Genomic DNA, 23491 nt, shown 5'->3' on the forward strand with positions numbered 1-23491 from the left:
AGGATGTGACAAGTGTATCGTAAAAATCAGTAGACTTCACTACATTTACCTCTGCAGTGTTGGTCGTGAGAGACTGAACACACTGTATTTTTATTTTGTTTTTTTCAGTAGTTGACATATTTGTGACCTAAACTGTTGTTTTGGTCTTACTTTCAAAACACAGGAGAAATGAACATGATTGTGGTTGGCCTCAATTTTCTTCTGGGTATTTATAGATTGTAGTAAGCCTGAAATCATGTCATTGCGTCACAAAACAAAACACAACCACAAAAACAAAACAGCCAGTAAGGGCAAACTCCTCTGAAAGTTGGCAGTGCACAGCATTTTTTGGCACATGGTAAATACTTCAGTCTTTGCAGCCTAAAATAATCGAGATAATATTCGAAATGTGTAATAAACATTAGACCTATCTGTGTTTTACACAGTTTTCTTTATTATATCTTTGCTATCTGTTTTTCGTGGCAGCAGATTTGAGATTCTTGAAAACATGAACCACTCCTATCGCTCCAATCACTCAAAGAGCCAGTGAAGTAAAAATAAATCAAGTGAACTGATCTATTTTGGATATCTCATTGTGTCTCTGTGGTTCTAACAGCAGTCTCGGAATCCAGCAAATCTGGCGGTGGTGTTTTTGCCCCCTCCTTGGTACCCCACTGTGTCTGTCGCCATGCAGTTACCAGTTCACTGTGTTGCAGTTCTTCTGGTCACCAGTCGTGGTTATGTGGTTACCATTTCACCTCCTCCGCAACTCACAACTCACTCCCTTCAGTCATGAAGACTGCTGGTAATACTGGCTGTCATACTTTATATGAGCTGTAGTATATGTGTAATTCTAAGAAGCATCTGGTGGGATCTGGTTGTCTCCATCAGAACAATATAAATTATAGTTTAGAAGCCACAAAAGTATATTGAGCTAACCTCAATTCAGGTCCAGCTTTTGTTCTTTCAGTCCTTTTCATTTCAACCGTAGATCATCTGTTGGTGAAAAACTAGACACTTTGACGCATGAAGATTGTAGAGCAGTAGGACTGCTTTTCAAAATCCAATACATCATTGTTTACACCAGCAGACAACCATTTTACAATTTCAAAATGAAGTTGAATGTGATTGTTTAAACATCTTGTCAGCTCTTCTGACAAGAAGAGCTGAAGAGATTTACCGTAGAGTAAACTTTGGTCTGTTTGGTTTAGAACAGTGAAATTAACCCAGAGGTCACAAAGAAGTGGCATAAAATGGCAGAGTATGTTGAATGTGAATTTTTAAATCGTTTTTCAGTTGAAAGTTGATGAAGTGGATCATGTTGGGGGAAGAATCATTTAGAAACCGTGGATTATGTTCACCAATCTGTAATTATAGAATTGGTTGAATTGTTTTCTGCCTGCACGCTGGTTTGTCGTAACAAAGCCGCGAAAGCTCCCAGAATTTAAGAACGAGATCCAGTACAACGCAAACGTGTGCTGTCATTTCTGTCATTGGGAGCAAGTATACAGCGGGTTAGTGTTTACCTCATCGGTGTCACATGACGCTGATTATGCACAGTTGTGCTGATTATGCACAGTCCCCACCCCTGTGTTTACATTGCATCCCTCTTTAAACTTAATTTGTTACCTTAGAGGAACAATGAGACTGTTGAACTAAATTGGTAGGTCAAGGCTGACATGAAACATTTTGTAAACAGATGTGTCTCTTTTAGCCTGGTGCAGCTGTTTACGGTCCTGTGCGCCAAGTCCACAGAGCAGCTCGTGAAGCGACTGTAGAGAACTGGTTCTCATGCAGACTTGGTTTTCCTGTTTGAGACTTGGGAACAGATTCTGAGTTGTGTTTTCTGTTGGAATATAATCCTGTTGAGTTTTAAAACGACTCTTGTGTGCTGTTTGGCACCATGCCAAGTCGAACAGTTTCAAGTGCAGCTATTATTAAACACAGATGACAGAAACCATTTGGCAAGGCTAATTGTACACATCATCGTGTTTGTTTTTTTTTTGTTTCTTATGATTGATCCAGACGATTCTCTCAAATATATTCATGTGCACAGATTCACTTTGAAGACAGCATTTTCTTAAATTAAAAGTCTCATATACTTGCTTTACATTGTTTCTCATGTTTCAACTGTTAAGCTAATGACACCAGGCAGTAAAAATAGCATGTGTCATAAGTCTGCTTTCTATTTCCAGAGTGTAGTTGTAGTCTGTTCTGGACATAGAGCAGGGCTAGTAGGAGGACACAGATGGCCAAAGATGGTCTGCACTAACCAGACAAAAAGGCTGTAGGGGTCTCTTGTTCCCATCAGATTTGTGTGTGTGTCATTTGAGGGGGAAAAAAAAGGATAAACAGAACTTGGGCCAAATTTATGAAAATGTGCATTCCCTGAATTCTTGCAAAGCAGAGGGAACTTCTTCAAGACAAATGTTGTAGGACTGTAAATATGTACGCAGTGAAGTGCAGGCTGGGGTATGCCACAATGGCAATGGATGACTTTGTCATCATTGTCAAGGAGAGAAGAGAAAGCAAACGGGATGAGGAAGACTGGAGCGCCTCTCAGAGCAACACCATTAGGCAGCCTCCAGTGAGAGCAGCTCTCTGTTCTCTCCCTCTTTCTTTCCACTCCCAGTGCTTCTTGGCAGGCACAGGCAGCAGGAATGTGAGGTTGCTCTGTGCTCCTCTTTGCTGGTCTGCTGGGGTGTGAGCGCCTGGTCCTGGGCTGCTGCTGGCCGTTCAGCTTAGCCTAGGATGGGCTGGTCGGCACAGCACGACACTGCACAGTAATGCAATGCACTGGCTGATTGTTGTTTCTGCAGCACTGGGAACGAAGCCGCTCCCTGGCGCCCCAGCAAGGCATGGCCGCCCCTTCCTGTGTGAGGCGCTGATGGCTACCAGATGGTGGGTGAAGAGAGAGGAGGAGGGGTCCCATACTCTCTCCCTCTTATTCTCTCTTTATCCCTTCTGCCTTTTTATTGTTACATATCTGCTTGTATCCTCTTCTATTCTCTTGCAAAATCTCTTTTTCTGTACCTCATCTTTATCTTTCTGAGCCTCTTTTGGTTCCTCAGCTAACTGCTCTCTTAATAAAGGAGGACGAATGGAGAGTGATGGTGAATCTGAACTTGCAGGCATCCAGGCTATGTACCATGCAAGTGTTCCTGTAGGTGTTACATACCCTTAGACACAAAAGATGTCGCTATGACTCACTTGTGATCAATGGCTCACTGAAGAATTGTATACTTAGAAAGCCTATTCATGTTGCATATCTTCTTTAAAAGTCCATATGTAACATTTCAACAGTATGCTTTATTAATGTTTATTGTCACTGTAGCTGCAATCACCATGGAGGTCTGCTCACACACCTGTTCAGCAGAAGCTAAGGGGTACACATGGTGCCTGGTGGGCTTAAGAAAGGACTTATGAGAACTGAGCTGGCTGACCACTTGATTCACTTTGAAAACCTGCTCCTCACCAACAGGAGGCCCTCTAAACTCATAGCTCGTACAGACCACTGTTACCTCTTTAGCCGAGTCTCCAGGGTGCACACACTCTGGTCACAAATGACTTAACACACTTGCTTGGTGAAATTACCTCTCATAGCCTTGTGTGGAGATTGACCTGACACATTGCATGCTTATATTAAATTGCATATTGTGGCCAGAAAATCAGTAGCCACATTTATTCATTTCATGTTGTTAAAAGAGGTGAAAAATAAGCAGTTTTGTCTAATTGATCAAAATTGTCTTGTTTTGTCTCACAAGCAGTCAAAAACCAAATGATTTTTAGTTTATAATCACAGAGAAGAGAACCAGGAAGTATTCACGTTTGGAACCAAAACAGAAGCTGTAGCCTATGGGGTTTTGGCATTTGCAGGCTATTATAAAAGTAGTTGGTGATTAACTTCCTGCTTATTGACTATTTGATCAGTTAGTTGTTTCAGCTCTAAACAGCTCTAACAAGATTTCTGTGTTCTGTAGTGTTATCCTGTGTGTTCAGAGACCTGTCAATAAATTTGAAAGCAATAGTTAGTTCTGTGTTTTGAATTTTGTTGGTTTTGCTTCCCCTATGTACACGTGGATCAGAGACCCCATCTGTAAAGCCTTATTGGATTGTTAAGAATTTGAGTTGTATTCAGTTGAATTTGACATCACAAGTTACATTTTGACTTGATGTTATCAGTGTAACCTTGCCTCAGGGCCAAAACTCATGGACTGGAAAAATTTTGGCTAATGTGGTCTTTAATGTGGTATTATCAAGTTCCGACAGAGAAGAGTTGTTGCTGCCAAATGTCTTGTGACCCAGACCTTTTAAAAAAACTTTGTTGGGTAGTGTACTTTTTAGATTGGATTTTTTTTTTTTTACGAACGTCAGAGATATCAACAACCAGTTTTTACACTGTGTCAAAACTACTAGCTGTGCGTCTTAGAATGATATTAGCAGGTGCAGGTGGCACAGTACCAAATAATTCCCAGAAGGTCATACAGATAATTGGACATGATGTGTTGTCTGTTTGCAGATTCTCCTGGCTTGTTGAAAAAAAGACTTTCCCAGGGAGCTTTTTGTCATATGCCCCAGCTTAATTTGAGCCGTTGGAGAGGTTTGGCTCTTGAAAGTGCCGGATGAGGTAGAGCGATGAGGTCTGAAGGCAGCTTTTGAAGGTAGAAATGTGTGCCACTGAATCTGTTCACATTTAACTCCAAAGGTTCACCTGTCATTTCCCACACACACCCACCCACAGATGCAGCTGGCACTCTAGTTATGTGGTGCTGTGTGATCTGACCCTAGCCGCTGTGTCTGCAGCCCCTTAATATAGCCCACTGCTGTCATGGTAGTTTTTGCCCTTCTTCCCTTGCTGTGTGCTGTGTGAGCACCAATATGTGTACATGTTTGTCCCATCCTGGAGGAGGGGGAGGGTGGGGGGGGATTGGGGGTGTCAGCTAGACTAGAGACTAGATGCGAAATATTGGTACTGACCTGTGTAATTTCCCAAGCTACTGTGAGACAGACTGGCACTCAGTAAAATGGATTCTGTCTGTATCTAATCTCAATTAATTTGTCTTTTTAATTGGTTTTCAAATCAGTTTCTTTTGTGTGCTTTGGAGCTAGAATCCTCAGAACAAACTGAAGTGGGCAGAGAAAGATGGATGGCTCTTTGCTATTCACCAGTGGTCCTGTTGTGGCCACCGTCCCTGATTGCATTAGAGTTACTATGGTGCTGCCCGATATCTTTGGCCTGGACTCAAGCCAGAGGACGTGGTTAAACTTGCACACATGTACACACACGCACACACCCACACTGAGAGAGACACAGAGATGCAGCAGAGACCCCTGCTCTCAGAGAGTATTCGTTTCCAGCCTGACTGGAAGCTGAGAATCTGGAGGACCTACTCCCTTTGTCCACCTACTTTCTTGGCATTTCTCTGAACTTTCCCTGGCACTCCTCTTCTTTTTACGCTTATTTCTGGTGTGTCTCAGAAACCCGTGGAATACCTTAACCCTTATTGTCTCATCCATAAACCCATGGCTTTTGGATAACCAACTAGTGTTTGAAATTCAAGCAGAACTCGAGGTTGGTAATTTTATTACTTCACATTAAATAACAATTTGGTAATATTACAAGACAACAATTTCCCTTTTACTTTTTGTGTTGGGATACAGGCAATCAGGCATGTTGATAAATGCGAGAGAAAATAAAAATTGTTACATTAATTGTTAAAGAAAAAACATTAAAGTCTGCAAATAGTATTCTTCTGTGGTGTGATGTCCTGTTGCAGTTCCACCTAACACTGTGGGAAGTTGCAAAGGGAATTTCCAACATAAACATTTTATGATCAGCAGCTTTAGAGGTGTTTTGTGTAACAGACACTTGCAGTTTAGGCAGGATTTAAAGAAAGGTTTTGAATAATGAATAATGGCTTTTTTTTTTCTGTGTTGCATATAATAACTAATTAGTACAAGTTGCACTAGCTGTTTCTTAGTAGTGCTGAAATTAATTAATTAATTATCTTAAAACTTTAAGATAACTGCTTTTTTGGCATGTGTCTTAAACATAACATATGCCACAGTCTATGTTCCACTGTGACATTTTTTTTTTGACTTAACTGTTATGTACACATTTGGCTGGACTTCACTGTTTGATTGTGTATAGGCCAGAAGAAGCTGAAAGGAGAATTGTTTAAGCCCCTCTTGTCAGCGGTCAAGGAACAGCGTGATCATGTGAACCAAGTTTGCCATGCCAAAGGAATGTGTTGAATTCTAACGATGCAGCTTTGACAAGTGCATGTGACTGTGTGAGAGCTTAGATTGGCGAGGGCTGGAGAGGCAAAGGCAGACAGGATGAAAACAGGAGAGGATGGGCAGCAGGTAATCAAAAAAAAAGAATGCAGTGGATAAAAATGTCAAGGTTGGTGCAGAGCAAAGTGTGAAACATTTCAACCTCCTGCTTATCTGAAAAAAAGTATTAAAACTGTCAGACCAAACAACAGGGACATACTGTGGGAATGTGATAAACTTGTGCTTTGGGAAGTAACGTATCCTGAAGTCATATGAGCCGGTCTTTATCTCTAGTACAGCTTTGGTTCTCATGCTTCAGAGTGGGCTGCCATCTGCACTCACAAACCATCCTCAGAGTATGCAGATTGAATAGAGCACTGTAGGAACAAGGGTAATTAAGTACATTGAGTCTGGGAATCATTTTCAGCAAAGATTCCCATTGGTTATATAAAGGAACCGTGGTGATTGTGGTGTTAGTGCATTAGTAAGGGAGTAACAGTGACTTTCTGTCAGTATGTGTCTTTTCATCGAGCAGTTAAACATAAAGACAGTCAAATAATTGTTCCTTCCGTAAGCAGCTGACGTCATTTGACCAATAAATCAACAAAATCACTGGAAGTTATATTGTCGTTTTCATGCATCAGTGTGACAGGAATTCCTTTTGGTCTTTCTCTGGAGAGGGCTGAAAAACAATTTTAAAGATCTGAAATTGAGACAGAAATTCTCTGTTTTACTTTCATTTATGTGTTTACAAAATTTACAAAAAAAACTGGACCAGAGGGTGAAAGTGCAACGCACATAATGGATGCACAACCTCCATTTCTCCGTGTCCTGCGCTTAATGTTGTTTCCTACTCAGCAGTGTAAAAGGTATTGATTGGTGACCTGAATTTTGCTCCTGCCACCACAAGCCAGCATGAGTGCATTTTCACCACGTCGGAGGAGCAATAGCTATGAATTATAAGAAAGTGAGAAAGATACTTAAGTAATAGGACAAATGTTGGCTGGCTGAGATTTGTGCTTTGGTTATCCTCTTTCACACACACTTCATTTAAATTCCTGTCATGAAGATGCCATTATTTGAACCTGATTTGTATGATTGCTTTATATTTGCAAACCTAGTTATTAGCAGGATATACAGAGTCTTTTATTCCCCTAATAATAAGATTAAAAGCCCAGTCGCGTACAGACCTTGCTTAGAATAAACTCTACCATTTGGAAACAAATACCATTTTGTGTGTGTGTGTGTGTGTGTGTGTGTGAGAGAGAGATAAATCCTTAATACTTTGTTCAGTTGATGGAAGTCTATCGTGTACTGTAACTGCTCACTCAGATTATTCCTTTTTCTTAGATTATATAATCTTTCTTTGCATTATTGAAATCTTGTTGAACACTGTAGTACTAGGTTCACAAAGCCCTTTCTGTCTGCTGTAGTTGATCAGCGACATGTGCTTCCCACCTGCAATGGGCGTTTCTGAGTGTCGCTCCCTCAGGAACCAGTTATGTTAGAGTTAGGTGTACTAAGTTGTTTTTTAGTTCTGTTGTGAGTGTTATGGTGAGTTGGTAATGTTTTGCTCAGTGGATGTAGCATATTCTGATAACACTGAAGACACAGCAATAGAGTCAAAACCTTATTGCAGGACTACCTTTTTTGAATGTTTAATTAATTCGGGGCACCTTCTCTGACCACTTCTTTTAGCAAAATTCAGCGAGAATTATACTTCAGAGTGATATTATTTATTCTTAAAAACTTCCTCATACTGATGAATTGCCATTGTTGAAATGGTTCATAGCATTGACTTGTTTTAAGATTAGCGTTTTGATTGTCATCATCGCCAAAAAATATTTCTTTGAACTGCACTGTATATGTTGTTCCCATCATTATGAACATTGTGGCTCTTTTGTGTTTGGTTCTGAGTTTTCTGATGTAAAATGAGAGGGATGGGATCAGGACAGTTTTTTTTTTTATGAATATAAATGCTGAAAAGCATATAATGGATAAATATGGTGTTAACAGGGAGCCAAAACGTGCTGTTTGGCCTTTCTGCAGGCAACAGTGCATGCATTAGATGGCCGTAACATTTAGAGAGAAGCTATGTGCACGAGAGATGGTGAGTGCAGGTGAGTTGAGTACGAATGAGTGCAAGCTGTTAGAACAAATCTACAGGCATGCAAGCACACACCCACAGAAGCCAACCCACAGCTAAAGAGAGACACGCTGACATTGTTTTGGCGTTTGCATAATAGTAGAGTTGGAAAAATATATTGCATTGTTACCTTTGCTGCCTATACTAGTGGCTTGAAATGAATGTGTTGGAGGGATTCCACACATTCTACGCTAAATGTGAATCACTGTATGGAAACCACACAAACATACATGCTGCACACAACCTCTGAGGTATGTTTTCACACCACGCACATTCCCTTTCCACTGAAAGTGAAGCAGTATCATCTGAATGTGACAATAGAGAGTGGAGGTGTGTACCAGTTTCAGGGGACTGGCTGAAAAAGGAGGTGTGTCTTTAAGTTGGCTGAGTAACAAGCCTAGGCATGCTCAACGGCTCAGCTTGGAGAACAGGACAGCCAAACATGGTTAGTGCGAGTACTAAGAATCAGCGTGTTGTGCTTCTTATCTATGAAAGGCAGCATTTCAGATATCATTTGCAGTAGTATTTGAATACAGGGCAGCAGTCACTTATTTTCCCAGTCCTTTGAGTTTACTATTAATAAAATGATTTCACATTTTCAATAACTGAAATAATCTAAGTTGTGCTTGAATCTTGTTTTGTCTCCTGTTCTGCTGAGTAACCAGCCACCACCTTTTTTTTTTTTTTTTGAAACAACACCACTGACGGCACAGAAGTGCGTATCAGAGTCCATTTCCTTATCTCTGTATGCGGCATCTCAAGCCATTTCCTAGTGGACGGACTCTAGCAAGAGAGGGGCTAATTAGATCATGTCTAAAGCAACCTCTCTCTGGCAGCTAAATGTGATTTGGAATAATTTTCATTGGACTGATTGGATTACACTGCTGCTGCTCACTGCATGGATAAGGATTAGGTTAGACACACACACAAGAGTGGACCAAAAAAGTATTAACATGGTGCCTACTATCCAGATTTTTATAAATCTTACTGAATCGTAATCAGTCAAAAAGCCTTAAATATAGAAACTAGAAGCTTCATTGGTGTATTTTAAAGGAAATTAATATGGATCTGGCCTCATTTAACAAATAAACATTCACACATAAACACACATACACCCACACACTCACCCACAGATGCTTTTTGGGCCTGGCTATGGAGAAGTCATCTATCTTGCCGTGCAGTGGTCCCCCTGCAGGAAGCAGTGGAACCGTCATGAGTCTGCCGCTCAACCCACAACCTGCTGTAGTGTGAAACCCTCAGCTTCACTGAGAGCTACAAGGCTGTGCCATTGCAGGCTCTTATCAGAACATTAAATGTAAAAATATCTCAATGTTGAGTCTACATTATTGTAGACTGACCTCTTCGTACTGACTTGTTCATGTGCGGGAGTGAATCAAAAGCCACGCCGGGAATTTAAAGTGGGATGGTGCACTTTTTTGGCATGTGGGCACAGCATGTGGAGCAGTGGCTGATATTTTTGGTTCTACCCACCTATCTTGAGCCGGCGTATTGTAGGTGTACTGTAATGCAAAAGTGGTGAGCAGTGGGGGTTGGGGTGGGCAGTTGTTGCCAGGGGAGGTGGTATGTTATTTTCAGTCCATTGTGTCTACATCCTGTGGGTCAGGGGTTATTGGAGCAGGGTGTTGCAGACTTTACGGAGTAAGAGGAGGGGAGGGAAGTCAGCAGGGTAGGCAGGAAAGTGGCCATACTCACTCAGCAACAGTGGCTGGTCAGCAGCTTGCTTGCCTCGCGTCTCTTGTAACATTCTTATCCGTGCAGAGCTTGGACTATTCAGAACCAGGTAAAGAGACATGAATTGGATTTTCATAACCGTGGATCATGTTAATCTCATCATTTTACTTTTGATGATTTCAATACTGTTGTTATCAGCATTTTACAAATATCATTAGCTTTGTAGCTCTCAGCAGAAAGTCAGAGACGATGTTAACTAACAGACGAATATGCATGCTTATAAATGAGTATGTGATGACTATCCAGCACAAAAGTACATGCATTAAATGATGATCAGGCAGTCTGCATTTTTATTATTAGTAGTATTAGCAAATACCCAACATGGTAAGCTATGAAAGTTTTTCTGTATTAAATCCTATAAAAATAAGAGAGCAGAGGAAATGGCCATCATGAGCGTGGCCTCTTCCAGCGAGAGCAGTGACAGCTCTTGTGCGTAGGGAAACTTTGTCTTTGTGACCAATATTGTGTTTCAACGTGAAGTCTTGAGGCCATAGCAAAAGTGAAAGTGAACAAAGTTCATTCTCTAAGCATAATTGCTTTGTCTTCTCTCCAAGCCTTTGTTCTGCAGTCGTGCTCCACATGACACGATGCTGAGGATGTTAAGATGGAGAGCGGCACACTTGGTGATTGGTTGTTGTGCCCATATATTTCATTGGTTATTGGTAAAGTTCCTGCACCTGACAGTGTGGAGATATTTACATTTTTTTTTAAATCCAAACATCCAAAGCCCTTTGCCAGCTTGCCTGCAGCTCTCGTATAGCCATTTGAGTGCTACAGAAGTAGCTCCACTCTGTTACAATTACCATAAGTCTAAGTGTAAATATTACAAAAGTTTGCATAGATTCCTACAGTTTCTTTCACTTGCTATTTTCCCACAAATGATTACGACGAGCAGGAAGCACACAGGATGCAGTTTCTTTCAAATTTGGGATAAGCCGTATGTCAAAAAAATATTATCATGTGGCAGAGGCAAGGCAGGGGGCAAAACAGTCATCACTGTAGACCCTTGCAGGTCAGTCTGCATTGGTCAGTCACTCCAGTAAACAGATTTCCATGCTCCATTGATTCCTTTTACAGTATACAGGGTAACAATGATGTGCGTGATTGTTGTTTTAGTGGAACTAGAACAATGCTGCTATAAGGATACTGTATCTGCATATGCAGTAGGTTGCTTAGGTTGCTTATTATTTCAGATCATGAAGGCAACTGGACTTACTTAAGGTTCTTCAACATGGTGTTAAGCTGCCTGGGGAGGGATCTGAAGACTGCAGTATAAGTGGCTGCGAAGTTGTGTTGTAGACCGCCTCTTCTCTTCACTGAAGGTCACTGACGTAGATTCTTTCACTCCTCTTTCAAATCATCGGTCCTCTCTGGCCAAACACCCATGCAAGCAATGACTCATGTGACCTGATCAACCCACATGATGGCCGGGTAAGTCAACGACTCGTAAGTTGTTAACGACTCCGCAAGAGGTTAAATACCTGGGGCTCCCCACCAGCAAGTTAGAACTGATGCAGCCTTTTAGATGAGAGGTGAAACATCTTCAAGAAACTCAAGCAAGTCCAGGTGCCTTTGTGTAGCACTGATAAATACCCTGATCTGGGTGACTGAGAGTCTTCACAGACGTGCTGTGTAATGTGAACAAATCATCAGCTTTGGTTATTGAGTTTTCACAGTGCAGATGAGAATCCTGTTCTGCTGTCTTCACTCAGAGCATAGACGATAACATCATTTTAGCCCAGAATGTGTAGGATTCCCTTTTGTGAGTCCTAAACTTCTAAAGGAAAGACATCACTGACTATCACCGTCTTTTTGCATTGTTTGGGGACTCTTAATTCAGCCCTGAGGTTTCTGGACAAGTTATGAGGCATTAGCTGCATAAAGTAAATGTTAATATAGAAGAGGTTCTAAAGTTAGCACCCGACAAACCTCCAAACACAACCACAGTGACAAAAGGAGGCAAAACAGGAAATCTTTTTGCCCAGAGTGTGTGTTGGGAACAGATGACCAGGAAGATAAAAAGCGCTAACAAAGTGGAAACTTCCACTAAGGGATGTTATTTTGCCTTGTGTGTGTTTTTTTTCTCCTTTTCTCTGTTTCACAAAGCCCCATGTTTCCTGGAAAACACAGTCAGAGGTAGTTGGTTTAGTTTTGATGAAAAGGCTAATACTGTGAGTGCTCAACAGTTTCCTATATTATACGTAACTACTGACACATCTGTGCTCTCTCAGTCATACATGATGTGAAGCTGTGTTAATGTTTAAACCTTCAGTTAATGCTTTACTGTGTGAGCACGGTTTAAGTCTGCAGCTAACCTATCCAAAAGCCGCTTTTTTTCCAGGGAAAGGGGGCGTGTTCATTGCTTTCTACTGTGGCATATGTGAGATCTGATTGATAGAAATTTGACTGAAGCAGGTTTGTTGTATGAAAATAAACAAGACCACCGCAGTCAGGCAGAGTACAGAACTACTGATCAGTTCTTCACTTCCTCCTGCTCTCTTCTGTTACATCTTCCCCACCTTCTCCCTCTCACTCTCTTGGTCTTTCCCTCCCTCTGTCTGAGGATACTCTAATGAATGATATGAAGTGAATGATCACTTGAAGGAGAGTTCCTGTCCCCGCCCTACGTGAAAGAGTCAGTGCAGCAACAGCAGCAATTGCACAGTTGCTTATGTCCAAGCCAATGGAGTAACACCAGGACCATCGTTCTGGGCTGTGTGGAATAGGTACAAGGACCCGCACAATTGTTTGAGAATGCCTCTCCAACAAACCCTGAGAGAATGTAATACCTGCTGTTGAAAACTTTGGTAAGCACTGCTATTTCCGCTGAAGACGTTTCAATTTTTTTTTTGGAAAAAGCTGAAGTTTAAGACCTTTAAAAGTTTAAACTTTGTTCAGTTATTCCAGAACTTGCTTCTGTGTATTAGACCTAATGATAGGGTCGTTGTGGTTTCTGCTCTCAGCCAGAATATTTAGTTTCTGATGTAAAATAGTTTGAAGAATCATGACATTGCCTTGTTATTAGGTCACCTGTGAAAGCCCATAAATGAAGAACACCTGTTTGCCCTTCAGATGGTCTTTCATCAGAATGTTGGTCTTTGTGTGCGCTGTTTGCAAAGATAGCAGTATGACTACCAGGGTCTGTGTTCTTTGGACAGTTACCGTAGATTGTTAGGGCTGGGGTCAGATGGCGCCTGGCTGGGTGAGAATTTCACAGCTGCACATGAAAGCAGAGCGACTGTGGGATGGTAAATTGAGGGAGGGAATGAGGGATTGTGTAGATGATGAAAGGAGGGAACTTGCTTGTTTTGATCATACAGTACGTTCTCCTTTTGGATCAATACACTGATGAGCATACATATAGGATGCTCTCTAACCAATGTATAGTGCACTCACAGGAAGAGCTCCTTATGTCGACACAGCTGCTGTAACTTGGTGTTTACATGGATTTGTTTCTCCCTCTGTTTTTAAAGCATTTAGTGACATAGTGTCCACATGATAGCATAAACTGAGCTATTTTTATCACACACAGACACATGCACACCGTCTTTACATCACACAGCAGATATCAGTTTACCAGTTTATTTCTGGCAAAGTCGGAATGCACAAATGTCATCTCCATAGTATAGCCCCAGCTTCATAAAACAACTGCTCTGTCTTTTGGTGTGGAGCCAGCTTATTTGGCCTTGTGGTCTGTACAGAGGCCAGTGCTGGCTCGCGTTGCTGCACCAGTTTCTTTACAGAGCCTCATTAACTTGCTACCTGGTTATGTAATAATTCAATATTATAATTTGTGAAAATTTCATATACTTTTATCTTGAGGATATTCTCAGATTGACATATTGTGCTTCACACCTGCAGGATTAGAGCAGAAGATTGAAGTATGGAAAGTCAGACACAAAAACATTTTAGTTTGCATTTCTCAGGATTGAAATTTCTCAGCTATGCTCTAAGCTATGCTCATTTAGTCTTCTTGTGATAATCTGGCATGTGATAATGTAAACAAAACATTAACTAGAATATTGCTAATTAAGAGCACATACGGTATGTAAGACCTTGGTGTGTTAACGCAAGGTTAGTCTTTTGCAGTCTATTCAAAATGGATGAGTGGTTTCTGAGGAATTCTGGATTTGAACTTTGGTTCTTCTGGAAGAATTGAGGCTTGAGATTCTCACTGTTGTGACTCTGACCTGTGTGGGAAGATGGGGCGCATGCACACAAAGCAAGGATGTGATGTTTCAGTTTAACAAAGATATGTTCTTGTTTTCTCTTGGAGAGGAGAGAAATGAAGAGGTTGACTCTCACATGGGAGCAGCGCAATGCTGTGGACATGAATGATAATTGATAAGTTCAGAGACAGTTGGGAGTTAAAATTTTTGTTGTGGGTGTGCCTTAGATGGACGTGTAAGAGTTCAATAGGACACACATAAGCTAACGCTGCTCTGACTTCAGTCTGTTTGCCTGGGTGGTCCTATCTTTAGCCCTGTTCTCACTCTGTTTCTCTTTGTTAATTTCCTCTGCTGTCTTTGGCCACTGTCCTGTTGTGGGTGCTAGGAAAAGGGGCTTTCATTTTTCTTACTAAAGGGTTTATTTGGAAAATCAGTCTTTGTCAGTTGTTCTCCTGGATACAGTATGACACACTTTTTCAATGGCTTTCACAGTAATTCACAATGGCTTTTCATTGTTACACTTAGCTGTTGTCCTAGGTGTGGTAAAGCATTATCAGAGAATTACATTTGACATCAGAATTTGGTGGACAAGAAAATCATAGTCTCGGATTTGCCTGGTTAGTTTTATATAATAATTTCCCATCTGCTGAGAGCATGTGAAGACTCTCAACAACTCCCAGTGGTGAGGGTAAAAAGTAGTTAAAAGTACCCCATGTATGTATAAAAGTGCGGCCTGCAAAGCTCTCATGCATGACTTTGCTTCCTCAGGGCTGCCCGGCAACATCACTTGTCTCTGTGCTATTGACTGGGCACTTGGTTATTACAGCACAGCATGATGAAAAGCACATAATTGCCTCCAACATGCAGTTGATAAGTTGATTACTTACATCAGACTGGATTCTAAAGTAGAATAGAAATTGTGCATTGCAAAGCAGTGCCCCCATATTGGGTTGAAATCTGGGTAGGAGCTTTGTTATATTTTAATGCACTCTGTAAGCTTGTCTTATCTCCTGAAATAAAAGACCTCCACTCAATGACAAGGTATCTTTGCAGTATGAGCAGAGGAGTTTTGGGGTCAGCGCTCTGCACAGGCAGAGCTTTTGTGAAGCAGGCGTGTAGAGGAAGCTGTCCATGCTCTGGCATCTCTGACCTCTTTTTATTGAGACTGCAGATGGGAACAGAATCATAAAGTCTCCACAGGAAGCAGAGGAAGGCTCACATCCAGGGAAGAGGATGGAGCCTTCAGATGCAACCCCAGAAAGAGAAATGCAAGGAAAGTGATTTGTCTATAATTATGAGCTTCACACAGAACTTTGATTAAGAGTGTAAATGAAGAAATGAATATTTCATTGCTGTTAAATGGGGACAGGACTGGACTGCATGGCTAGGGCAGAGTCCATTAGGAAAACCAACTTGAGTGGTGATCTGAGACAGGTTTTAAAGCCCTCATGAAATGCTGTCTTTACTTGCTTAATGTGATGTCTTTCCCGTTGGAACAGGATGTTTTTCAGGACATAATATAACGATAGATCATTCGAAATCATTTCAAATGAAGAGAAAGGCAGCTGTACAGTCCAGGTAATCGAATAGTATTTACCTTAATTTTTCCTTCCAAGTAAGTGTTTCATACCGTGTAATTTTGTTAAACAGGACTTGTTAGAATTGCGTTATCCCTCATATTGCTCTCTGCCCTTCAGTCTGAAGGCTGTGTCAGCTACTGTCACAGTGTTTGTGTATATTTGCAGTAAAACTGGAAAATAATTAATTGAATAAAAACGGAGAGCAATAAAAGCAAAAATGTAAAAAAACAAACAAAAAAAACCCCCAAAAAAAGCCAGATTGAAAAAAAGGAATAACTTTGTTGGTAAACAAATTCCACTGTTATCAGTTGAATATGTTGGGGTGCAGTCCCACTACATTTTTGTAAACTTAACACACACTCTGTAGTTTCTCCTTGTCCCACCCCCCTCTGATTTAGCAGTGGCAGTTAAGAGGGTCTGGGACAACCTGATTACATAGAACAGGAAGTCAGAGGAGGGAGAGGCTGCAAACTGCAGACCCTCACACACACACTGCGACACATGATAACGTCAGAAGGCGCAAATAAGTATAACAACAACAATAACACACTCGCTTGCTCGCCATCAATAACAGAAACACTTCAAGACAGAACAGCTCTGGATATACAGCTTGTAAGGTAGACTCACTGTTTTTCACTGAACCTCAAAATAATGATCATGGATAATCTGTTTGCATTAGAGGAAATATTGAATAGCTTGTCTCTTCTGTTTTTTTTATCATGTTGGGCTTTGTGGTGCACTCTCTCAATCTTGGTGACAACAGTTAGTGTTTATGCCATGAAAGACAAGTGGAAAAGTTTCACCTGCAAATTGCATGCTTGTTTGAATGCTCATTAGTTCACCAAAGCTTATTTGGAGCTTGCAATATCAAATCCTGTTCTACTCTGGGTCCAGTTACACAGTTTCTTTACTTTATAAAAATGAGAATGTTGTACCTTTAAATAGTCACTGCTACGAGGATGTGAAACTGAATACTTGGATTTATTTTGCAGTGGTTTTGTTTGCTTTAACCATGAATGGGTATGAACAGGATTATTGAAATGTATCAGGTCAGTACACAGTGCATTATGTCTTAAATGGACCGACTGGAGATAATTAAGTATATAGATGTTGAAATTCTCCCCGATGTCCGTACCATATGTTAACCCTATTCAACTTAGCATTTCAAGACTTAGTTGAAATAATTCAAGGAATACAGATTTTTAATAGAATCCTTTGTTAATTTTTTTTATTGAATATACTGTATTTCTAAATCATCTGGCAGGGTTATTGATATAATGGACTTGTTCATTCTTAGTTTTTCTGTCATAGAAGTGCAATTTCTGTTTATTCATCACATCAGTGCATGGATAATTATTGATAACAGCAAGTAACTGTGTAGAAGTTTTTATTCTTGTTTTGAGCTGCAGTGAAAACTTTAGGACCAATGCATGTGCCTACATTAGAGTCAAGTCACAGGTAAACATGGAGACACGTAGTTTATGAAGGTGCTGTTAGGCAGACAGTTCTTTACTCTGTCCATTCCCACCCATTGTATCGTCGGCAGTTCACATCAGGTCGAGCATGCATTGGATTTATCTAACAAGACTCCATCATGCAGGACTGTGAACTCAGCAGAACAAATCAAGAGTGTTTACCTTGGAGTCAGAGACTCTTGTTAGAATTGGCTGACTATTAACCACTGCCCAGGATTCTGGACCTCAGGCATGCACATCTTTCATGGAAGTCCCCTGTCCTTCCAGCAGGCGGAGGGCTGATGACGTTCACTGAACAGCCTCAGTTAGCCAAAGGCCATGCACTCTCACTTGTACGTTAACTGCCCTCTCTGGTGCTCAAGGATGTAAAAATAGCTGTTTAGCAAGAATCCCAGTCATGTCTTGCTAACAAAGACTGATTTATACAAGTTGCGGCAGTAAGCATAGAGGAGCTTTTGTCCCTCCTCTCCTTCTCCTTCTGCAGACCTCGTCACCAAGGCCAAGAGCGCCAAAACCTCTGACGCTCTTGACACTCCTCTCTTAGAACAGCCTTTGTTCAGCACAGTCTTAGGGTCCTGATAGTGAGGCTTAGGGAAGCACTGTGGTCTACCAGATTGCATATTTGTTTACTGCATTTGTGTCAGATTGAAGTGTCATGGAAATATTTTGTAGTTTTGTTGCATTTCTGCGTCAGCGGACGCATTTATTTAATATTCAAGTATTTGCCCAAATAACTGAAAATGTCACATGTATTCTCTGAAATTCACTCCTTGATTTTCATTTCCCCGAAACCACCAGTGTGTCTATGCATGACACACGACTGCCTGCATTTAACAGCACAAAGGGAGAGATGTGGTGAATTTATTTCTAGGCCTTAATTTCTGTTTTGGTGTTGCTTTAGTGCAACCTTTCATTGACTCATCTGTAATTAAAAGACAATTCCATTTCCTTTCTGGATATTGACTCTTTAAAAAAACTACTTGTTCAGGTGCACGACGTTCTTAAACACTAACACCAGACACCAGTTTAACACTGTGGACTGAAGCTATACCAGCAAATCAAATCAAATAAACGTTTTCTCTAATATAGCAGTAAGTAATGAATTCCAAATATGCTTTTCCACATGAATGCTGAGTAAGATTACAGCACCTGATTCATTTACATTTTTCTCACCTCACTCGAGGTGTCCTTATTCCTTCTAATGAGAGCTCTCTGAATAGTACACAGATCAATACTGACACTGTGGAATCTATTGTGTGTTTAATTTCCTGCTTGGGGGGAGACACACTGTGTGATTGTAAAGCTAATACAAGACAGGTTTTTCTCTGTCTTATCTACTCACTGTAAAAGGTGGTCTGTTTTTTGCGTGGCCATAAAATGTTGTCTGGTGGAGATTTCTGGCAGATTAAACGATAACACATACGAATTTGTTCTGTTATCACCAAAAATCTTGACCTTTTCTGCCTCGACTTCACCCTGTGCTCTTCTTGCGCCCCGTCTCTCCCTCGCTCTGTCCCTTTCACTGTGTTTTTCTGACGAACAAACAGAGAAGCTGTCCTAGTCAGGATGAGTCAGTGCAGCTGGGGTGCAGGTCATTTACCCACAGCCCACTCAGACAGGACAGATGGCCCGGCCACTCGCATGCTGCTAAGTGCTAACCATGTATCCAGAGTCTGTTAGCTAAGCTAATGCTAACACCTAATGGGTGAACTGGAGAGAGCTCAGCTAATAATCTCAAAGCACTTTAATGTATGTAGAGGTGAATAATGCACCAGCACAAATGGTATCAGATCAGTTAGATTCACATTCTCTAAGGTATTGGAATGTGCACCCTCCTTTTTTTTCATTTCAAAACTGTATGTGTTAAACCATTGCCACTGTGCTGATTTAAATAAATCATTTCTAAATCCGACTTCAGCACAGAAAGTAATCTCTTCTGCTCACACCCAACAGATCACAGCTGTTTCCGTTGTATACTGATTTTGAGCAGCTTGTGCTGCTTATTCCACTCGTTACTTTCTCTGACAGCAAGTCAAGCACTCAGAACTTATAGTGAGTTTTAAAACTCATATCTAAGTGTGATGTCAAAAATAAAGGCACCAGCACTGATGCACAACAGTGGCTCACAGAGAGTCCTCATCTAATGTGCCACTTCAGTTATGACTATGTGTTCAAGAGATGCTGATTCCTTGCCTAGATAAGCATTTCCCTCTGCATTGTGTTTAATATGCAGACAAAATAAATATTGTGGATACTGAGGTTTTGCCAAATAGAAGTGTTGTATGGTTAGTGTGCAGAGATGTTCTTTGTCTGTCTTTCTTTCTTTGTTTGTGTTCCTCTTTGTTCTTTTTTTGTCTTCTTTCTTTAATTGGCTGTGACCAATGTTATTCTGTGACAAGTCACTAATGTGATTCTGACAGCACAATAGGACAGCCACACACAGCCTCTCCTCCCTGAGAGAGCCAAAGTTTTAGCTTTGTACCATGGTATTGTAGCACATCATACATCAGTGTTCATATTAGAGACATGTGGGAAAGATACACTACACGTAAATATAGTTGGTATTGTGTCAGATGTAAAAATGTTTTGGTGTAACACACACACACACACATAGCTGTGTTTTTGGACTTATGATGCAGGATATTTGCTGTGCACTTCATTTAGCCATGTTTATCTGGTTGTCTGTGTTTTTCAGGACTAAAAATGTAAGAGACTCTCCACATTGTTCAGCTACAAGTTAAGTTACAACTGGTGAAGTTACAGTTTATCAAGGGTCGAGTGTAAACTTGCTTATGCAGTAAATTTGAAATTTTAACCTTTACTATTTCATAGTAAGACTACGTCTTAGAGTTCAACCCTCAAGATAAAGTGTTAGCAATCTATGTAGTGTCCTTCTAACTGCCCTGCAGTCGTCTTTGGTCCATTGCCCTTAATGTGCAAAGTGGGCACATGTTGTGCCTGCATTAACACAGACTGGCACACATGAAGCAGTTGAAACACAAATAACTTTGGTGTCTCAAATAACCTTGAGGGCACCAGTGTCATAGAAACAGCACACTGGTCTGTGTCCTGAAGAGACAGTCTCGTGTAATGTCCCAACTGCTACTGCGGAAATTCAGAAACCCCAGCCTGTCTCAGTATCATTTACCATTAGAGATATAGAGGATTAGTTTAAGTATGCAGTTTAACAGCCTTTGATGACAGTACATTCGCATTAGCAATTAGAGCACTTAAAGGCTTTTTAGGCTGCATTAAGCTATCTAAACCATGAAGCACAATTAGCCTTTTAAGCACAATAAAACTGGAGTTGGTGGAGCTTGAGTGGTGTGGGCAGGATGGTATACTAGCAACTAGTTTCATATATTTTAACTAATGAATTAGACTGATTTCTGTAGTAGGAGACTGATGTGTCCACACAGGCTTTTTTTTTTAGCAGCTACGGGCTAAAATATAAAGCACATTTCCACTGTATGTTTGCTCAAACCTCACTGCATTTGGGAGTCTTGCCATCTTTTTAATCAACGCAAAGAGGTGCCATGTTGTCTCATTCATATCTTTGCATCCCCTAGTATGTTTTTCTTTTGCATGGCATGGTACCAAGAAGAACTTTTCCAGTGTCTGCTATGGGAATGCTACGGCTTATTAATGTCACACAAGCAAAAGCAAATGAGCTGTAATAGATAAGATTTGACTTTGGGGAGAATGTCTTTATTGATGCCAGTCAGTGTCTGACCAAGCTTTCATTAAAAAAAAAAAAAAAAGCTTCACAGAGGTAGTGTTTGTACATCTTTTATAGTGGGTTGCATTACATTGTACTGCATGTCATAATAGTTTCTCCACCTCGTGCTTGAGAATGCAGCTAATCACTCATCTCTGTCTTTCTTATTCTCCATTATCCTCTTTCTGGAAACACATCAAACTGTCACTCTTGCCTGTTTTAACCCTCTTTACACACTTTACCTGCTTCTCTTCCTCACCTTTGCCACAGTCATGCTCCAGTGATGTTGTTTCAGGAGGACTCTGACGGCAGCGTGACTCTACTCAGTTGGCATCTTCTCCCCTCCCTCCCACCCTCCCCTTCCCCTATCACCATCTTAGTCAGACCCTCAATGCTGTCTCTGTCCAGCCCCCATAGGCTGTAGGACCTGGGTGGGCGAAAAGCGGGTGTCTTCTTGTGTCTCACCCTATCAGAAGACATGAGGATGCTTGGAGAAAAGGGGGAGGGGGATAGAAAAGGGCTGGCGGGGACAGCTGCCATGCCAGGGGAGCCCTCCCCATCCCAGTCCAGTATCGTCCCATGCCGTCCCATTCCCAACCCCGATGCAGGGAAACACTAGACTCCTACAAGCTGAAGTGGGCTGTGATTTTTGAGTGAACTGAGAGGTTTAGAGAAGACTGGAATGGATGCAGATGTATCCTGCAGTTATTAAGTACTTCTATCAGGCTTCAGCTATTTGGGATTTGGCCCTTAATTCAGTACAACACTGGCTACAATGGAATGTACAAGAGTGAAAGCAGGACTAGAGGCCTCATCATGTTCTTCATGAGCCTTGGCAGGAGGTATGTAATGGCGGACAACAACAGTGCTTGGCAAAGATCATTTGGTCGTGCTATTCCAATGTGTGTTTGTAGTGTTGGGTTCAAAGTACTCTGGTGTGCTTTGGGTTCTGTCATGTCGATTACTTGTGTTTGCATGCACTTAAAAACAACAATATGTGGAATTGCTATGGCAATTAAATCACAAGTGAAATTATTCAGTTGTGAAAGGTTTTTATGAGTAGTAAAATAAGACCGGTCTGGTGGTCATTGGTGTATTTTGTGTTTCTTTCAGCCCATTCATTCTCAGTGATGCTGGGTCTTGTAAGGCCATGTAAACAAGTAACCTAGTTTTCCTAATCTGGTCAAGAGAAAAGATTTCTGCTAGAACAACATGATTTCTTAGCTGCTTAACCGGGGCTTTCACAAGCGTGTGTATGCATGCCTGATTTTTCACAATAAAATTATTGCTGTGGCAGCAATTTAGAGGAATGAAAGGTGAGATCTTTACTTGTGGCTATTCATCCTTGTATCCAGTAGTATATGTAAATCCAAGTCCAACTACAAATACAGAAATGTGTCTATATAACTCAATTGAAAGCCTGTACAGTGTATTTTCCTCAGTAGAACTGTATTTTTAAATTCAGACCCGTTTGCACATTAGGAAAAAAAAAACTGTCTCACTACAAGTGCCTGTTCTCCCACTGTGTTGCCAGTCCAAATGCTCTTACAAACAAACAGAAGAAAGAACCCTTCAAGCTGCAGTACAGACCACTAATACACTTAAATCTGCCAATGTTGGTTCAAAAATATGGCAGGAGGTAGGGGAGAAATCTGATTACTGACCACTACTGGATTTTACTGTAATAGGGTAAATGTGGTACATGTGTTCTCCACTTCCTTGCCTTAACCTGATTTCTCCCACTTACCTAGCATCCTGTATGTGCATATAAATGTAGTTGTGACTCTCAGGTTATGTGTGCATGTAGGTGTGATGTGGCCTAGCTATCAGGAATGTGGAGAATTGTGTTGTATTTTTTCTTACTTTAGGCACTGTTTTCATTTGTTTATCATTATATAAGTTCTTCTTTTTATGCACGTGTCTGGTGCTGAATGGGTGGTACAAATCAGTGGTAGAAAACAGAGCAAGTGTGTATAATTGTGCATGAGGAAAGCTGTGTGAAAGCCCACAGATGGTAGAGAGATGCTCCAGCTACCACACAGCTTGTCATCCTAGAACTAGTAGTGTAACCATGCTACAGATTCTCTTAAGGGCTGCGGCTCTTTGAATCATAAAGCATTGCTTTAAACTGAGATTGACCCTTAACACTGTATCACCTTAGGGTGTTAAAGTCATATGGTTGATTTTAATCATTATTTGTGAGTTTTTAAAGTTGGAATACATTTTTCACAGTTTGATTAATATGTGTTATTCGTTTCCATATTTTAAGATGCTAATATTTCGACTTTCCTCCCAAAAGTCAACAGCCGTTGGTGCATCCTGAGCAAATTACATCTATAGAAATTGGGCACAGGCGCATATTTCATACAATATTCTTTCAATCGTAGCCTCTTTGT

At 40.9% G+C, this 23491-nt stretch overlaps 1 protein-coding gene across 6 annotated transcripts in view; it reads left to right on the forward strand.

Annotated features, from left to right (window-relative positions):
• The window catches only part of gab1 (GRB2-associated binding protein 1), a 50389-nt gene that overhangs the window by 6836 nt on the left and 20062 nt on the right, over positions 1-23491 (forward strand). The window contains exon 1 of one of the 6 annotated variants that reach the window (XM_041035771.1): positions 10137-10202. The exons of 4 other annotated variants lie outside the window; for them this stretch is intronic. The gene's annotated coding sequence lies outside the window, so the exon portion shown is untranslated. Of the gene's footprint in view, positions 1-10136; positions 10203-12859; positions 12961-23491 lie in introns of those variants that run through there. One more of the 6 variants, XM_041035770.1, reaches the window with a different exon arrangement.

This window comes from Toxotes jaculatrix, chromosome 4 (genome assembly GCF_017976425.1).
Source record: "Toxotes jaculatrix isolate fToxJac2 chromosome 4, fToxJac2.pri, whole genome shotgun sequence".
NCBI classification, from domain to species: domain Eukaryota; kingdom Metazoa; phylum Chordata; class Actinopteri; family Toxotidae; genus Toxotes; species Toxotes jaculatrix.